Source organism: Pleurodeles waltl, chromosome 7 (genome assembly GCF_031143425.1).
Source record: "Pleurodeles waltl isolate 20211129_DDA chromosome 7, aPleWal1.hap1.20221129, whole genome shotgun sequence".
Taxonomy (NCBI): domain Eukaryota; kingdom Metazoa; phylum Chordata; class Amphibia; order Caudata; family Salamandridae; genus Pleurodeles; species Pleurodeles waltl.
In genome coordinates, this window is record NC_090446.1 from 1,407,020,970 (window position 1) to 1,407,034,779 (window position 13,810).

A 13,810-nucleotide genomic window follows, 5' to 3' on the forward strand; every position below is an offset into this window, starting at 1 on the left:
ATCTGGAGTTGAAGAAATGCAGGATGGAAAAGACTACAGGTATCTATAAAATTAAAACTACATATACGCATACATAAATGCATACCTTCTGTAACTAGGAAGCCAAGAGATCCAACGACATCATAATGCCTCCTACCTTCTTACATTTCAGAAACTGTATGAAGACCCATCTCTTCATAGGGACCTATGTTTCAAAGGTTTACAGCACTACATCACATGCAACTACATCTGCAGTCACTACATGGAGTACCATTACATTGCAACTTTACAGGCAATCTTATATAGCCTTAGAACCCGCTGTAGCGGGCTCTACCGGCTATTAAAGGCCCGCTCCCCGCGTTAAATGCCCGAGCCGAAGGCGAGGGCATTTAACAAGGGAGAGGGACTTTAATAGCCGGTAGAGCCCACTACGGCGGGTTCTAAGGCTATTAGAACATTCTGCCACACAGGGCAGAATGTTCTATTAAAAACAAAAATGTTCACGGAGCCCGAGGGGATTAAAATCCCCTCGACTCCGTGAGGCTTTGTTCACAGCTGTTGCTGTGAACAAAGCGAACATTGGAATGTTGGCGCTGCGGGCTTTTACCGGCCAGTAAAAGCCCGCAGCACTCCATTTTTTTCAATGGAGCCCCCAGCATTCCAATGTTCTAATATTCTATACAGTACATAGGTCACAGTAGGATGACACTGGATCCCAAGGGAGTACAGTGGTATCCACGACCAGAAAAAATGTTTTTAAAAACGTTTTAATCTGAGAGTATACCTACTATGCACCCCTTATTCTTTTTTTTTGCAAACTTTTTTAGGGCACGGGGAGTCCCCGAGCGCTTTAATGGTCGCCGCAACATTTCCTTGAGCTGCAGGCCAAGGTACTGCAGTATCGTCCCAGGTACTGCATTAACCCATTGGCTGACAGAAGAAAGGATTCAAATATATTTTTGAGTACCGCGGGATTCCTGCAGGACTCCTGTGAGACATAACTGTTCAGATATCACTTACGTTTTCCAGAACAATAAAGCTTTCATGACCACCAAGAGCACTGATTAAATGTCAATTTCTCGAAAAATACTGAACAATTTTACACCTAGTAATTGAATGCACACTTCCTGGGTACAGTTTTAACTTTCTGCCCAATTTGATGTAAATCCTGGGTAAAGTTTTAACTTTCTACCCAATTTGATGCAAATCAAATAGTTTTTCTGTATTGGAAAGCACATTTTCCTAGAGGAATTAACATGGGAAATCGATGCTTGGCGGGGGCTTTTATTCTTGGCCTCTTTGTGGCTGTCCCGGTGTCAATTCAAACTGAAAAATGTTCTGGTTTTGGAGAGAGGAACAGATGATGATGTACATTAGACTGATATTAAAGTACAAGCACACATTTGGTACAGCCCTCATGTTTCACATCAGTACAGGATGCAGCATAGCAGGATGTAATGAGGGGCAAATCAGAATATGGAAAGAGCCTCAGTTGAAGTCCAAGCTCGTGAGCTATCCGCTTAATTTCATCACATCTGGGAATGGAGGAGAGGGGCTTTTTAATGAAAACACTGTTTGCACTTGTTTTTTTTAATTGTGAGAAGTTGACACAACTTTGTTGTCTTAACGTTTTAAAAGCGGCCTGTATGTTTTATTTTTGGTTCCATACTGTTGCAAAGTCAATTTCTCCATGTTATACGCCATAGGCACCTATGTCTTCTTATTAAGTCTTGATTTATAATTCACTTGTGGCTCTTGCAGCTCTGTTTTTACCTTTATAGACGCCACACTACAAGTCCCAGAATGCAGAGTGGAAAATTAATTAATAGCCTTAGCAAAAAATAATTTAGTTAACAAAGATAATATTGTGTGTAAAGGTTGCATTTAATTCTCTGTAGTGCCTATTTGCTGTCCTTTGTTGGTCCGCACTGTCATTTAAGTCCTTCTGTGCCCTTTAGTTAATGCAAAATTATAGTCCTATTTCTACATTTAGGACTGCCCTGCTTTTTGGTTTTCAAAACCTGGTCACCCTACCTAGGCGCAATGTGTAAAGTATTTATGCAGCACTCAAACATTAATCAAGTGACAGCACAATACAAGAAAAATCCAAACCCAACCCAATTTAGAAACATAGAGTAAATTTGAATAAGCAAAATTACATAAAAATGACAAAACTCCAATCAGTAGAACTGCCTATATCATTTTTTAAAGTTTCAGATGAAAATAGCACCAAAAGCACAAGGTTACACTGTGGATTATTTAGCCACGCTGGACCGGGGTAAAAACACAAATTCAGGCTAACCACAATGGAGTGCAGGTCAGAGCAAGGGACTAGGTTTGTCCCTCTGAAGAGTCTGCACTAGAAGCTGCTGTTGGCAGAGGCCACAGGGAGGTAATTGCTGCAAGTAGTAGGTCTGGCTTTGCAGACAGCTGCTGCTGCAGCACGAAGAACAGGTCCCACTGGAGCTTTGCATTAGTGGTTGTTGTCGGCGGACATTGCTCAGCACAGTCAACTTCATTGTCACGAGGAACCCAAAACATCTATATTTTCACCTACTATCAGATGCCAGCCATGGTCCAGGACCTAGTGGGCACCTCTTTGGGCTCAGGATGCATTCCAGTAGAGGCCATCAGCAGGTCTCAGGCAGGTCCAGTTGGTGCTCATCAGCTGGGCAGTTGCAGGATGGCCTTTGGAAGCTTGTTGTGTCCCTGTAGTGCAAACCGGTCAGCAAACTGACCCTTTGAGTCACCTGTGGGAACACTTGGTTCAAGGCAAGTAGGTTCAAATTTCCTCCTTCCGGCAGCAGGAAGCTCCTTCCTCTGAATCTTCCATGGGTCCAGGAGTGTCTGCTGACAGGTTTTAAAGGTGCCACCTTTATCCCCAGTGCCACCCTGTGGGTGGGGATGCACCCTTTGTCTCATCTTATACCTTTCATGGGTTTGGCTCTAAAGTGCCTAGGATAAAAAAGTTCAGGGAGGCCTACGTATGAGCTACATTTGTCAATGGTATGACAGGCAGCCCTTAGAAGCCAGGGTGGGGGTAAGCAAACCCTGAGGCCCTTTGAAGCTCATGAGTACAACTCCCCAGGAAATCCTGCCCAGGAGAGCAACACCCTGCCCCCAATACCCTTTTGTCCCCATGTCTGAAAGGAATACACAAAACACCACAGGAGAGCCACTCACAGTCCTCTGACCCTGGACACAGGCAGAAATGCACAATTGGTTTAGGATTAAAAATGCTAACTTTCTATAAGTGGCATTTTCAACATTATATCTTGAAACCTGACTTTACCATTGAAGAGAGTTTTAAATTACAATTGATTTGAATGTAAGCAGCATATCCCTATGTGATCCCAACCTGAAGTTATCATTTATTAGGTGTAATAGAGTAACCCAATCTTGGTCTATGTGAGAGATAGTCTTACTGCAGTAAAAACAACTTTAGTAGTTTTTCACTGTCTGGACATGTAAAACTTAAATGCACATATCCTACTTTTTAAATATCATGCACCCATCCTATGAACCATTACTTATTAAAGAGGAAGGTTCAGACCGGACAAGAGGGTTGTTTTGCCAAGATGAAATGGCAGTGTAAAACACCCTTTACTGGCTGCAGTAGCAGGCCTGAGATATGTTTTAAAATACTACCTCAGTAGGAGGCACAGTAGTGTACAGGCCCAGGGTACAGGTACTCTCATATACTGAGGACTTACAGGTAAATTAAATGTACTAATCAAGTGTAGGCCAATTTTACTTCTGGTTAGGCTAAAATGCACAGAGACCTAATGCCAACAAAAAATAATTGAGCAAAAACGGAGCCTAAGGCAAAACGTCTGGGCGAATACTACGCCAAGGATGTTGGGTCTAGCACCAACTTTACGGATAAGCACAGGGCATTACGATCCAGCAGGCATCAGTCTGCTCCTTTGGACTTCTGCGGGACTCCCATGGGAACCAGCGCGGCTCCTAGCTCCCATGGGATGCCTACAATAACAGGAAACCAATTTAAACAAGCATTTGCAATGCAACGGGTCTCACGTTTGCTCATGTTAGAGCTGATAGCGTTGTAAACTCCTAACCCGACTTTTCACCTATCGGCAAAAGTGCATTTATGTAAGTAACCCGAAAAAGTGCAATTAACTATGTAAAGCTCTCGACTTCTGCCAAGCGAAATCGCGCTAGTAAATTAGAGAAAAAGTAGTCCACGAGCCGGACAGAAAACAGCGAGCCTCGCATGTTTTCTGTACTTGGTCGATGCGCTCGAGGAGGGCTAGCCACCGGAAAAGGCATGACGTATGCATGCCTTCGACTAATGAAAGCAAGCAGATTTTATTAGGCAAGCCCACGAACCAATGAAAAACACTGACGTGACGTCGACGGTGCTCGGAGCCCTTTTCTAAACACTAAAGCGTCTCGCTGCGATACGCATGCGCGAGCGCATGCAACGCAGGCTCGACCCTAAAATGAGGAAGAATAAAGGATGGGGTTCTGTAGATGGATGCACTCTCCGACATACCCTACACCAGCACATTCGAAGACTGCACTGCAGACGGATGGCTATATTTGTGGGGTGCTACCAGGTTCTGCTGCCAACCACGCACAGCTGAAGGCCATTCATGGGGTGGAGGGAGACTGGCTGCCCGCAGGGGGTGGGTACAGGCCCCATCACAGGCCAGGCCCTGTGGTCATCTTCCTTGTCATGCACAGGCAGTGATAGGAGGGCGATCCAGGGGAACAGACCTATCGTAATAAAGATTATTTTATGTTAAGACATTGAAATTTACTGAAAAAAAAAAATCAAAGGTTAAGATAGAGTTAGGCTGTACGATTTTAACTTGTGCTAAAAATCTTAGAAAGTCACTGTAAAAGCACTAATATTTTTTTTAAAACACTGAAATTCACCAGTTATACATAACTGACATAAGTATAACTTGCACTAGGGGGCGCTAGAGAGCCCGACACACGATGGCCACACCGTAGTGCAGGTCTGTGGACCAGGCTACAAATATGTGCATAATCCTGCATCTATACACCCATCTCACCTAAGCTGATGCTGCCCTGCGCTGCCGGTGACCCACTCTATCCTCAACTTCTGCAACAAGGCCACAACGTGCCATAATTGCAGGAATTAAACTGCAGCCTGATCTGCTGCCTATAATATGGCGATGAAGCTTTGCCGCGAGTTATGCCACTCTGAGTATTGAAGTTAGACCTGGGGATCAGAGGACGTCTGCTGTGCCCATATGTTTGTGCCCTACCTGTTGCTGCTTGCGGTGCTGTGGCAGTAAGTAGGGACAGTCTGTGTTGTTGGCGATGGGGGCTGGGTTTGTGAGGCCTGGCTGCTGCTGCAATACCCGGTGTGGGCTGAGAGCCTGCTGCCTGGCCAGTGGCGCCGGCCCTTCTGAGACACGCCGAGGCGAAGGCAGTCGCTACTGGTTTGACGTGCGTGGCGCCTCTTGGCCCAGGCAACTAGGCTGCCTCCTTTCCATCAGAGCTGAATGCTGAGGGGGACTGTGTGCCTGATCTGCCCGTTACACAGAGACACACTGCTGCATTGAGTCCGCCAAGCCAGGAGAATTATATTGTGAGGTGCAGATGCCGGGGAAGTCGGCCATCACTCCTGTGATAGGCGCTGGGGTGCCACAGACTTGGGTGATGAGAGCTTGTGCCTAATTTAACCCACTTCTTGCTGCTAATTAGAGGAATATGGGCCCTAACTCTTACTAATTGCCTCTGGGCTGCACTGTGAGACAGCATAGCTAGCTCACCACTCTGGTTGGACATATGTCATACAGCCTCCCAATATAGTTATATTGCTGGTCTTTGTTGTTCCTTCCAGCGCTGGGAATGGGGCAGCCCCTCTATTAACAGTGGGGAGGCTCTGTGTTACACAACTCAATTACTTCCTGCTCTGCTGTAATAGAGTGGCTTGAGTTGTTGCACTGTTCCAACACTGGTGCCCCAAGGCTCGCTGTTCCTCCCTACTGGGCACTAAGCTAGCAATGGGGAAGAGGGAAAACACCAATTATGCCTCACATTTGAATCCAAGCATGTCAATTGTCCCCAATGAGACATACCATCAGACTCCGAACAGGATGGACTGTTGCGAGGGAGAACCACACTGGAAGCAATGCTTGTCACTGTGCAGAAGAGTTTGCAGTCCATTGACAGTAAAATTAAAACTCTGATCCTTAGAATGGATCACATGGCCACTAAATTAGACAAACAAGCAGCACTCCTCACGGAGGCAGAGCAGTGTATATCCACGACCGAAGATACTCTTCAGACCATGAGAGAAACTTGCCTTAACATGGAAAAGGAGATTGCACTAATTCAGGCTAAAATAAAGACCTTGAGGTTCATTTGCGTAGGAATAATGTAGGCATCATTGGCCTGCCAGAGACCACCAACAAAGGGAGAATGGAGTTATATACAGAACAGTTGCTACTCAACATCTTTGGTGCTGAACAGTTCTCCAACATGCTGATCGTTGAGTGCGCCTACAGATCCTTGTCACCAAGACCCACTCCAGGTGCCCTCTACGCCCTATCATTGCGCAGTTACTGAACTATCGTGACTTGGACACGGTTCTGCGTCTATCCAGAGACAAGAAACCGATTCAGCTCAGGGCAACAAACTGGCCTTTTCCCCTGACTTCATTGCAGTGGTTCAATCTGTGTGACGGGAGTTCTTGCCAGTGAAGAAGCAGCTGCAGCAGGCGGGGTTAGGATTGCCATGTTATACCCTGCGAGATTACCCATTGACTGGAAAGATGGTCAGAAGATATTCTCCATGCCGCTGGCTGCCACAGAATTGAAAAAGAAAGTGGGGGTGGGCAGTCCCCTCCCACAGTACATACTGATTGACTGCTATTGGGGCATTATGCTGCAGAGTGGGGAGGAGGGACTATGCTCTGAGATGATGCTTGTCCCTGCATGTTGTAGTGACCTGCTTTGAGCATGGGTTGCTGTCCCGCACTGGTGCATGATTGGGCTTCCATGATATGAGATGGGTTTAACGCCTGGTCACCTCCGTCCCCAGGGAAGTTCAACAGGCCTCTAACTACCCCCTGATGGGAGCACCCCACATTAATATGTTGGCACTTTGTGCATGGTTTGGTTTTGGGGGAACTGTTTAGTTTGCATCAACCAGGAGATGTTTAAATACTGAGGGATGTGCCTTTAACACAGTGGGGTTGCTAAAGTGGGTGATAAGTTTAGATTGTTCTTGGTTGTCTGTATGCATTGCTATTGGACGCCTCTGTGGAAGCACCATAATTGCAGCTGGCGCACTATGAAGCTCCTAAATTGGCAACATGAGTGTTGACACTGACCCTACTGTGGCCTGGCTTACTCTTTTATACTGGAACGTGCACGGTATGAACAACCCAAAAAAAACTAGACAGGTACTGCCTTATTTAGATTGGCATCAAGTGCATGTTGCTTTCCTACAGAAAAAGCATCTGTCAACCCAAGCCGCAAGTGTGATGGGTGCACGTTGGGCGGGATACCGTATGGCTTCTAAGTATACTGAAGCCCAAGGGGTGCTTATTTTAATCAAAAAGGGAGTACTGTTTGTGCCTGTCCATTCAGAGGCTAATGTGCATGGACGCTATGTGATTGTTCATTGTAGGTTGTGTGGCACTTTGGTTATCATGATCAATACCTATGGCCTTAACGTAGATGACCCTGAATTCTTTGCACTTCTGTGGCAAAAGGTTCACAAGCTACCCACAGAATCCCTGCTGTGGGGAGGAGATATTAACTTATGCTTGGATCCTCTGCTAGACTGCTCAGCTTTGGTGGGTGGCTCAGATGATGAGGGATAGCATGGCAGAATTTGTGCTGATGGATATATGGTTTGCCAGCCTTCCGGCGGTGAAAGAAAGCACTTTTCCTCCGACCAGGGCACCTGGTCCCGTAAAGATTATTGGTTTGTTGCTAAGGAGGCTCAGACATGGGTGAAAGAGATTTGTCATTGTCCCAGAATGCTTTCTGACCATGTGCCTGTGCGCTTAGCTCTGAACATTCTGATGCAATTCTGCTGGCGCCTTCAGCCCACAGTGCTCCTAGACACGGCATTCAGGAAAGATATCCGCAAAGCCATAGTTGAATATTTTCTCCTTAATAGGGACTTGGTGGAGGGTGCGGGTATGCTGTGGGAGACCCTCAAAACCACCATTGGGGGGGTATGCATAGGGCGCAGGCAGGTATCCCAAAGCATATATGGGCACAACTGAGAAACATGGAAGAGCAACTCTGTGGGTGGGATGGTGAAGGCGACTTACAGGCCGAGCGCTAGCTCATGAACTTATCTCCTCCAATGCGGGTTCTCATATAGCACGGGTGACCCCCACAAATGGTGCACCATACCGAGATTTCTGGTCTATTCTAACAGTTTTTTCGTATTTTAATGCTGTTGTGTATGACTTTGGCCTGTCAGCGACAGCTGATAAAATAGTGCGGTATCTCGAGGATAGTGCCCTGGCCTGGCTATCCCTCGGTCAGAGAATACCTCACTCAACCCTTCACTGTTGGCGATATAAGGGAAAGGGAGGCTATTGGCAGCCTACTGAGTAGTTAAAATCCCGAGTTGGATGGACTTCCTGGTGAGTTTTATAAGGAATACGCTGACCTGCTTGCCCCACCTGCAGTCCATGTTTGCAGAGGCCTATATGGCACAAATCCTACCTCCCACCCTTAGAGAAGTCTTACTCATCGTGCCCCTGAAGCTGGATAAGCCTTCGGAGCATTGCGACACCTATCGCCTACTATCCCTCGTTAACACTGATACCAGAATATTGGCTAAATTGTAGGCTATTAGGCTTCAACCTCTTCTTCCCAATATGGTACTGCCAGATCAGGTGGGTTTTGTCCCCACCAATCTACCACTCACAATCTTTGTACACTGTTATCTGTATTGCATTATTTAGACCCCTCTACGAAAGCTGTTGCAGTTTTGCTGGACGCCACCTAGGGGTTTAATTCTATCACCTGGGCACATATGTTCACAATATTACAAAGAATGGGTATACCACCTACTTTTTTAAACTGGATACGATTGCTGTACACAGAGCCAGTGGCCAGATTACGCGTTAATGGTCTCACCTCCGCACCTATCCGAATCAATCGAGGGACACGACAGGGTTGCCCCCGTCGCTGATCCTTTTTGCCCTTGGCTAAAGCCACTGGCTTGCATAATCGGCAACTACATGCATTAGCGGCCTTGCAGTTTTGACTTCGTCCACTAGCAGTTTTGCTATACGCTGATGATATGGTCCTATATGTTTGTGACGCTGAGATCTACTTGGCCCTGCTTATCTGGGTATATCTTCCCTTTGAGTAACATGCGGCACTGAGCATCAATTGGGGGTAAATCATATATCTTGCCCCTGACCATCAGCACTCTCCAATACCCTATTGATTATCCTTTGCAGTGGTGCTCTGACCGAGTTCGTTATCTGGGGGTATTGGTGGACAGGGACCCTGATCTTGTTATGGCAGGATAATCGCCAATCTGGAGAACCGGGTATGGAGGTGGTCGAGGTTACCACTATCCCAAGCTGATCGAGTAACTGTGAGTAAAATGGTGATACCACCTAAGCTTCAGTATCTGTTCATTAATATACCGATCCCCCTAACCCAAGCCTTTTTCAAAGTGCTACACTCCCTTCTAGTATCGCTGGTCTGGACTGGGAAACAAACACTCATAGCTTGGTGGGAGCTTACCCTTCCTTTCCATCGGGGGCTTCAATGCCCCTGACCTTCGTCCGCACTATTTATTCGTCTCGGCCCAACATGCACACTACTGGGTGCATGGCCAGTGTTACATTCCACATTTGGCGATCAAGCATGACTATGCCTACCCCAAACCACTTTAATCGTAAATTGTGAAGCAGCAAGTGGAGACATTACCAAGCAGCACAAATACCATAAATTGTACTCTCATAGCTTGGCAGGCGCTTCATAGGCATGCAGGTAGGCACCCTATTATATGCTTCTGCGCTTCCCCTGGCTTATCAGCCGGCTTTATCTGTAACCCAGGAGCCAAAAGCAATGTCTCCCCTAGCACAGGCTGGTCACCACATGCTGGAGATGTCTATCCAGACGATCTATTTTTCGACCTCCAAGACCTTCCGCAGATATTTGCCACTCTCCTCTTTTGCATTTCACCTACCTGAGACTGTGGAAGGCCCTGCGTGCACATTACCCAACCTTGCTACAAGCTCCCCCCTCTAGCTCGCAATCGCTTCAAACCTTATTGACCAAACCCACCCGTACCGGATTAACCGCTGTTTTATATGAGGTGGCACAGGCTGATGGGGAATGTTCAGTTGGTGCACCACTTACCAGGTGGAATGCTGTGCTAGACACTCCACTCACTGCAACAGAATGGACCTTCTGCTGTGCACTGATGGGGGAATTTACTGCAAATAGAAATCTACAGATTATTAATTTCATATTTTGTAACAGATGTATTACACTCCTGTGAAGCTGGTCAGATTTGATTTGGTACAGTTACTTGCGTATGCTGTGGTGGGGAGAGGGGCAGATTTTTTGCACTTAGCCTGGGGGTGCCCTAAAATCCATCAATATTGGGTGCAAGTCACACAAACACTGACGACAGTGACACTCAAGCATATCCCCTGCTAACCCTGTATTTGTTTTTCGGGATACGTTGTCATTGCAGCCTATGAATCCTGACTTGGTTGCTGTTGCACTTTTGTTAGCTAAGAGGTGGGTGGCTATTAACTGGGGGAAAAAAAGCTTGCCCAAAGTTGCCACACTGGCTCAGGGATGTTGCCTTCTTCTGAGACCAGCTGGAGACCTATGTGGAAGAACTGCCAAAGGCCTCCCGTCCTAAAGACTTTTGTGCACCCATGACGGCATACCTTTTAACACTGAACAAAGAGCCATAGTTCGGGTAATTCTCAGGATATGGTATATGTTCTGCCTAATGTTAACACTAAATGAATATATCCAATGGATTTGTGCGTATCTTTATCTATGTCATTACAGAGTTGTGTTACGATTGAGCAATTACGCTTAATTGTCTATTGTATGTTATTTTCTTTGTGGAAATGCCAATAAAATTAATTTAAAAAAAAGTATAACTAGCAACGCTATGATGCACTGCTTCTGGACGCACATATTACATCATTGATGATGTCTGAAATCTGCAATGGTGCAAGTTATACCTATGTCAGTTACTGGTGAATTTCATTGCTTTTTAGATTTTTTTTTGTTTTTTTTTTAACATAAGCTAACATCTTACTACCTTCCTCACCCATAATTCCACTATAACCTTTATTTTATTTTTTATGTTTATATATATATCCCTCAATGACAATATTATACCATATTACTTTGTTGCCAGTTATGTATTATGGACAAGGTTAAGAACATAAAAAAATTCTAAATTTTAATACTTACTGTATTGACCTAGTATCTCTTGTTTTGTAATGACTGCTGATTTAAATGAAGCCAAACAAACTGTGAGGAAGTACCCCATTTTTGCTGTGGTGCCCCAATTTTTGCATTTTTGGATTTGCTAGCTTAAGAACTCTGTACACTTTACCACTGCTAAAGAGTAATAAAGTGCCTGTGCTTCCACACTGAAACATGCTGCACAATGGAACTCCCTATTTAGCCTATTTAACGTCCCTATAATTCCACTATAAATTGTGCCCTATGTGCAGTGTCATATGTAGGCTGTTGTGTACATTTACACCACCCACATGTACGACAAAAATATTTGTTTGCCAGAAGCACCACTGTGCTCTGGCTAGGTTACCATTTACATGCTGACTAGAGTGACAAGGGGCAGTGAAAATACCTTTGCCATGTAGGAAAAGTTTATTTTTCCAGAGTTGTTAATAAAGATTGAATTGTAGGCCCAAAGGCAGGCACCACATAGATTAAACCCAAAAGTAGTTTCACTCTGAAGGCCACCCTGGACATTTTAGGCCTAGGTGCGATTAAAATCTTTATTTTCCATCTCTGCTTCAGAAAGGGCTAAAAAATGCTTCAAATTTATTTCCTGTTTAGTTTTTGTAAAATCTCACAGTGCTAACTTCAGATTTTTGATAACGTAAGCAGTAACATAACTTTGTAAAAAATGTACTTAGGCTTCCTGAGCCGGCTCTGCCACTCACCACCCCCCAAATTACTCTGGCTCACAAAACAATGGCTTGCCTCTGCACCTAGGAGAGTAAACTGCTGACCATTTTGCAGGGATTAACTATCTGGAAGTTGACAGGAAAAGTTGCAGAACAAAAAGCAACTTTAGCACTACCTCTTAGGACTTGGAGATGCGAATGAGGGCTTTTCTTTTTCATTCTCAGGACCCTCTTAGACATGCTCTTGCCACAGTAGGATGGAAAGACAGTTTTGGCCGTGTCGGATAGAGAAGTGTGCAAAAGCTGAAGATAGGCCTGCCGAGTAGCTGCTGGGTCCCAGCATTTCCTGGTAATTTTATAGTAAGGCAAAGAGGAAATACTACAGAAGGAGGTGGGAGACGGCGAGAAAATTGTTATGATTAAGCAGTGGAATTCCTCCAGTCACAGGCTAGTGCACAGGATACATTTGGCACCTCCAACACAACCTCGTCAGACATTTCTGGACCTGGAAAGACTCCATCTGAAGAAACAGGCCCTTTTGGAAGAACAATCTTGAATTCTGACTCCTTCTGATGGAAAAAGAAAACTCATACAAGGACTCAAAGATCACAGAATCCTGCTGGCACTCTGCAATTGGAAATGTTTTCAAAGGGTCGGGTGGTGAGCCCATTTGGGGACACAAAAAGCAGGACTTATGACTCCGAGAGGATCCAGCTGACTAAACATTCCAAGCAGTAGGAGACAAGAGAGAAGGTAAAACCTTTAAACAGGACAATCCACCCTCCACCTGGTGTATCTGACCTCCACTATGTTGTGGTCAGCCTGAAATTGCACCTATGTCCAAGTACATTGAGAACAGTTATTGTTCTATAGTGTTTGATATTTCTCTGTGATTTTTGCCTTAAAACCTTAGATATCAATTATCTCACATTTCCTTTCCTGTAACCCACCCTGATGATCTTGGTGTCTTTGTGCTCATTAACCTTATCTCTGTGTGTTTAAATTGGTTTGGAAATGTTATTGTGTTGTGTCCTTTACTTTAAAACTGTGAATACTTCTTGAACTTACCACACACTTCTCTGGGGACTGCCTGCTGCTTGTGCCAAAGCTATCAGGGTGAGAAGATATTTTCTCATAACTTTGTTTTGATCTAATCAGGTTGGTTTTATTGACATTACAGTGATGTCCCCCTGCCAAATTAATATACTTTTCTGACATATACCTGCTATATAATAACTCCTGAGTTAGTGCCTGCGACATAAGGAGTCTTGGTATTGTGCCTAGCATTTCAGTGCGAGATACATAAGCATCATTACATCACTAACTCACTGTTTTTCCATCTGAGACCCTTTACAAGCTGACCTGTTTTGGATGTTTCTAAATGAGGCTTTTCTGTTCCTCCCAAACTTCGTATTATCAAACAGTGCATGCCTAATACATAAATTCTATTTTGAGGGTAGCAGGTGATAAAATAATTTTCCAAAACATGGTTTGTCAAAATTACTTCTCAGTCTTTTCACATAAGATTTTAGATCAAATTAATCATTACATTCTGTGACACAAAAAACATTTGGCAAAAATATTTATTTGTAATTTGGCAACACAGTTGCAAAAGTAAGAAATTTCAGTAAAATGTTGCAGATAGGTTATGATATAGGGTAAATATATATGTATATATATATATATATATATATAGAGAGAGAGAGAGAGAGA